Here is a 6,684-nt window from a genome sequence, read left to right as displayed (position 1 = left end):
TGAATATACACTATAGCCATCAATATACACTATATACTATACACATCAATATACACAACAATTTACACTATACACATCACTATACACTAGCAATACTATACACATCAATATATACAGTCGTGGCCAAAAGTTTTGAGAATGACACAAATATAAATTTTCACAAAGTCTGCTGCCTCAGTGTCGTTAGATATTTTTGTCAGATGTTACTATGGAAAACTGAAGTATAATTACAAGCATTTCATAAGTGTCAAAGGCTTTTATTGACAATTACATGAAGTTGATGCAAAGAGTCAATATTTGCAGTGTTGACCCTTCTTTTTCAAGACCTCTGCAATCCGCCCTGGCATGCTGTCAAATAACTTCTGGGCCACATCCTGACTGATGGCAGCCCATTCTTGCATAATCAATGCTTGGAGTTTGTCAGAATTTGTGGGGTTTTGTTTGTCCACCCGCCTCTTGAGGATTGACCACAAGTTCTCAATGGGATTAAGGTCTGGGGAGTTTCCTGGCCATGGACCCAAAATATTGATGTTTTGTTCCCCGAGCCACTTAGTTATCACTTTTGCCTTATGGCAAGGTGCTCCATCATGCTGGAAAAGGCATTGTTCGTCACCACACGGTTCCTGGATGGTTGGGAGAAGTTGCTCTCGGAGGATGTGTTCGTACCATTCTTTATTCATGGCAGTGTTCTTAGGCAAAATTGTGAGTGAGCCCACTCCCTTGGCTGAGAAGCAAACCCACACATGAATGGTCTCAGGATGCTTTACTGTTGACATGACACAGGACTGATGGTAGCGCTCACCTTGTCTTCTCCGGACAAGCTTTTCTCCGGATGCCCCAAACAATCGGAAAGGGGATTCATCAGAGAAAATGACTTTACCCCAGTCCTCAGCAGTCCAATCCCTGTTCCTTTTGCAGAATATCAGTCTGTCCATGATGTTTACCTGGAGAGAAGTGGCTTCTTTGCTGCCCTTCTTGACACCAGGCCATCCTCCAAAAGTCTTTGCCTCACTGTGCGTGCAGATGCACTCACACCTGCCTGCTGCCATTCCTGAGCAAGCTTTGTACTGGTGGTGCCCCGATCCCGCAGCTGAATCAACTTTAGGAGACGGTCCTGGCGCTTGCTGGACTTTCTTGGGCACTCTGAAGCCTTCTTCACAACAACTGAACCGCTCTCCTTAAAGTTCTTGATGATCCGATAAATGGTTGATTTAGGTGCAATCTTACTGGCAGCAATATCCTTGCCTGTGAAGCCCTTTTTGTGCAAAGCAATGATGACGGCACGTGTTTCCTTGCAGGTAACCATATTTGACAGAGGAAGAACAATGATTCCAAGCACATCAGCACCACCCTCCTTTTGAAGCTTCCAGTCTGTTATTCAAACTCAATCAGCATGACAGAGTAATCTCCAGCCTTGTCCTCATCAACACTCACACCTGTGTTAACGAGAGAATCACTGACATGATGTCAGCTGGTCCTTTTGTGGCAGGGCTGAAATACAGTGGAAATGTTTTTTGGGGATTCAGTTCATTTGCATGGCAAAGAGGGACTTTGCAATTAATTGCAATTCATCTGATCACTCTTCATAACATTCTGGAGTATATGCAAATTGCCATCATACAAACTGAGGCAGCAGACTTTGTGAAAATTTATATTTGTGTCATTCTCAAAACTTTTGGCCACGACTGTACTATACACATCATTAAACACGATACAAATCAATGTACACATCAAAATACACTATACACATCAATATACACAACAATATACACTATACACATCAATATACATTATAAAGGTCAATATACAATATACACATCAATAAACATTATACACATCAATATACACTATATACATCAATATACACTATACATATTGATATACACTATACACATCAGTATACACATCAATATACACTATAACATCAATATACACATTAATATACACATCATTATGCACATCAATATACACTATACACATCAATATACACTATACACATTGATATACACTATACACAACAATATACACATCAATATACACTATACACATCACTATACACAGCAAAATACACTATATACATCACTATGCTTATCAGTATACACTATACACATCACTATACACATCAATATACACAATACACATCAGTATACACTATACACATCAATATACACTATACACATCATAATATACATCAGTATACACTATAAACATCCCTATACATATCAGTATACACTATACACATCAATATACACTATACACATCACTATGCTTATCAGTATACACTACACATCACTATACACATCAATATACACAATACACATCGGTATACACTATACACATCAGTATACACATCAATATATACTATACACATCAGTATACACTATACACATTAATATACACTATACACATCATAATACACATCAGTATACACTATAAACATCCCTATACACATCACTATACATATCAGTATACACTATACACATCAATATACACTATACACATCAGTATACACTGTACACATCAATATACACTATACACATCAATATACAGTACCGTGCAAAAGTTTTAGGCAGGTGTGAAAAAATTCTGTAAAGTAAGAATGCTTTCAAAAAATTACGTGTTAATAATTTATATTTATCAATTAACTAAATGCAAAGTGAGTGAACAGAAGAAAAATCGACATCAAATCCATATTTGGTGTGACCACCCTTTGCCTTCAAAACAGCATCAATTCTTCTAGGCACACTTGCACACAGTTTTTGAAGGAACTCGGCAGGTAGGTTGGCCCAAACATCTTGGAGAACTAACCACAGTTGTTCTGTGGATTTAGGCAGCCTCAGGTGCTTCTCTCTCTTCATGCAATCCCAGACAGACTAGATGATGTTGAGATCAGGGCTCTGTTGGGGAGCCATACAATCACTTTCAGGACTCCTTGTTCTTCTTCACGTTGAAGATAGTTCTTAATGACTTTTGCTGTACGTTTGGGGTCGTTGTCATGCTGCAGAATAAATTTGGGGCCAATCAGATGCCTCCCTGATGGTTTTGCGTGATGGATAAGTATCTGCCTGTACTTCTCAGCATTGAGGAGACCATTAATTCTGACCAAATCCCCAACTCCATTTGCAGATATGCAGCACCAAACTTGCAAGGAACCTCCACCATGCTTCACTGTTGCCTGCAGACACTAATTTGTCTACCGCTCCCCAGCCCTTCGGCGAACAAACTGCCTTCTGCTACGGCCAAATATTTAAAATTTTGACGCATCAGTGAAGAGCACCTGCTGCTATTTTTCTGCGCCCCAATTCCTGTGTTTTCTTGCATAGTTGAGTTGACAGATCTCCCACAAGGCCATAAAAAACGGGGACGCGAACCCTTCAAGATCCCCCCACAGTTGGAGGGTTCGCGATCCCCCCCAATGCACCAACCTTGGGAACTCATGAGGAAAAAGACAAAAGAAAACAATAATCAAAAAAACAAACAAAGGACATCAAGGACAGCTAAATCATAACAGCAAGGCCAACTGTATATGTTTGAATGCATGTCTGGCACTATTTACATATGTGTGTGTCATTGTATGTGTATATGCATGTGTACAAACACCTGCACGGCATCAGCCTCAGGCAAACCGGCATTAGTAGTAAAAACACTGCCCCTCAGTGTCATTCAAACTTACTTTTTTTATACTTTATCTTTGACCATCATTCTATCTCCCGCCCAGCAACTCCACTCCCACTTGTCTCCAATTCCACATCCCAACCCTCAGCTTCCCTCAGCCCATCCCACGTATTTCTGCTGGCCACCCTCTTCGGATTTCTACGCAACATATATATTTCAACTATGATGTTTAACAAACAATTTCAATCTATCTAATCGAATAGAATCCACAGGCTGCAAGTTGAAGATAAATATGTTTACTCCAGATCTCCCAACAGTACTATTTCTAGGGTCAATTTTGGATAATTTTCAGCCATTCCTGAACCTGAAACCAGAAACAGGCTACCTGAGGGCAATACCAAAATAAATGGTCTATTGATTCTGTATCCTCACAACAAAATCTGCAGAGCTTCGATGATTTTATGTCCCAAATATTCACATTTGTTGGTGGCAAGAATTCTATATAATAATTTTAGCTGAAAAGCACAAAGTCTTGAATCTTGCATCATTTTATATATCAACTTATACACCCTGTACCATGGAATCAGTACATCAAAAATCTCTTCCCAATTATTTTGCAATCTGTATGGCACAGTTGTCAACATACTGGTCCTCAAATGAAAATGGTATACTTTCCTATTCATGCTATGTTTATTCCTCTGCCAGTTTTGATCCTTTATATTGGGCAGACAGACCAGTGCCCTACCTCCTCCCGCTGCCACCTGCCTCCTCCATTTTTGGGGTAACGCTGTAATCAATTGGTTGTACTCTTGGATTGAGCAGACCTTCCCGTACAATTCTGATAACTCCATGAAGGACATAACTCTACCATTCCAATTTACAATATAATTTAAGATCAAAATACCCTTTTCAAACATCTTTCCCATAAATACAGGTATTTTATCAACCAGCACATTTGAGTTCAGCCATAATATTTGTTGTAATATTATAGCTGACCTTGTTAGCTGTTTGGCTGTTCCTCACCCAGTTGTATTCCTCCTACACAGCTGTTTCTGTTTCAGTTAATGACTGTGTTTCAACCTACATATTGAATTGATGATCATTAGCACCTGTTTGGTATAATTATTTAATCATACACCTGACTATATACCTACAACATCCCTGACTGTGTGCAAGTGTACCTACAAGAATTGATGCTGTTTTGAAGGCAAAGGGTGGTCACACCAAATATGGATTTGATTTTGATTTTTCTTCTGTTCACTCACTTTGCATTTAGTTAATTGATAAATATAAACTATTAACATGTCTATTTTTGAAAGCTATCTTAATTTACAGCATTTTTTCACGCCTGCCTATAACTTTTGCACAGTACTGTACACTATACACTTCAGTATACACTATACACATCAATATATACTATACACATCAATATACACATCAAAATACACTATACACATCCCTACACACGTCAATACAAGAAAAGCATAACACAATCATAGAAAACAAACAAATGTGTCAGTAAAAAGGTCCACAATCTGAATTTCCCTAGAGGCTTTGAAGATTATTCGATAAATAAAGTGCAAAAAAAGTGAATGGAGATTTCCTTAACTCAGTGAAGATGGAAGGGATCTCCAGAGGTAGCTGAGACGGGGTGTGGTGTCTCCTAAATCTCTATTACTGGTACAGCATAGGGCTAACAGGCTTACTGTAACTCACTGAAATGATAAACCTCTGAAATCTATCCAGTACACAAAACATTAAACACTACATCCCATACTGCACTGTTGTGAAATAAAATATGTGCAACTGTGAGTAGAGCATGTACAGAACTATAAAGATGACATAAACATTTCAGCAAGAGCCCATCTCAAATGAGTTGACAAAATCCCGTGTGGAAAAGAGGTTGTGATGATATTGTTGTAATTGTTGTAATCAGACATTTAAATGACCTCTTCACGGTTGAAAGACAGAACAAATCAGTATACTGCTCAAGTAGGACAATCTTTATAAATCTCAGCAACCCTCACAAACATAAAGCATTACCTAATTTTCCACCAAAGACAAGTCTTGACAGCTAAAAATGTTGATGATGGAAACAGATATACCACACTGTGTCGGATAGAGATTTCAGTGTTGGCCAGGAATATGAGTCTGGTAAAAAAAAAAAACATTCAAACTATCTGGGAAGTATCGAGCACTGCAAGTAGAGGAGGTTCTTCATTTTCCTCTCGTTTTGCAAGAATTGAGACTGAACAGAGTTAAGACTGGGGGTAGTGTCTGCATTTCTGGTGGCTTTCATCTCAGCACTCAAAACATAAACACGTCTCATTACACTATAATATGGTCATCTTTTATAGGCTGTCATTGTAAATACGAATTTGTTCTTAACTGACTTGCCTAGTTAAATAAAAAAAAACAGGTAAAAAAATAGGCAGATATAGCCAGTACCCTCTACTCATATGTCCTAGCAGAAGTCCAGGGGGCTACATGTATTTGTACACTCACTATATCAGCAGCCTCAGCTAGCTGTGTGGACCATAGAGATCCTATCATTTATATGTCATTCTATGGTGTGGACATTAGGGTTGTATTTTATGGAGGTCATTATGACTCTTATGTTGTCACTCCCTCCCTGATGGGACCTCTAGGACCCGGTGGAATAAACAGGGAATTCCACAATGTACACATTAACTCTCTGAAACCTCTGTTCATGGTCAAGGTTTCAGAGTTGAATGACTGCTTGGTCTCTTTTTTAGTAAAGGCCCGTTGCAGTCAAAAACCTTTTATATATATTTCCACACTGTGAAGTTGGAATAATACTGTGAAATTGTAAAAGTTATTTTAATTTCCTTTTAGTGTAAGAGCTGTTTGAAAAGACCGACTGAAATTTCAGCCTGCTTTGGTGGGATGGAGTTTTGCCTGCAAGGTGACATCACCAGGCGGTAAATTAGTTAATAGACCAATAAGAAAGAGAGTTCCAAACCTCTGCCGATAACAGCTAGTTTTCAGTTTCCCCCTCCCCACTCAGACCACTCCCAGACAGTCCTAGAAAAATTATTGCTTGAGAAA

This window comes from Salvelinus namaycush, chromosome 26 (assembly GCF_016432855.1).
Source record: "Salvelinus namaycush isolate Seneca chromosome 26, SaNama_1.0, whole genome shotgun sequence".
NCBI lineage: Eukaryota > Metazoa > Chordata > Actinopteri > Salmoniformes > Salmonidae > Salvelinus > Salvelinus namaycush.
Note: the sequence above shows the minus strand (reverse complement) of the source record.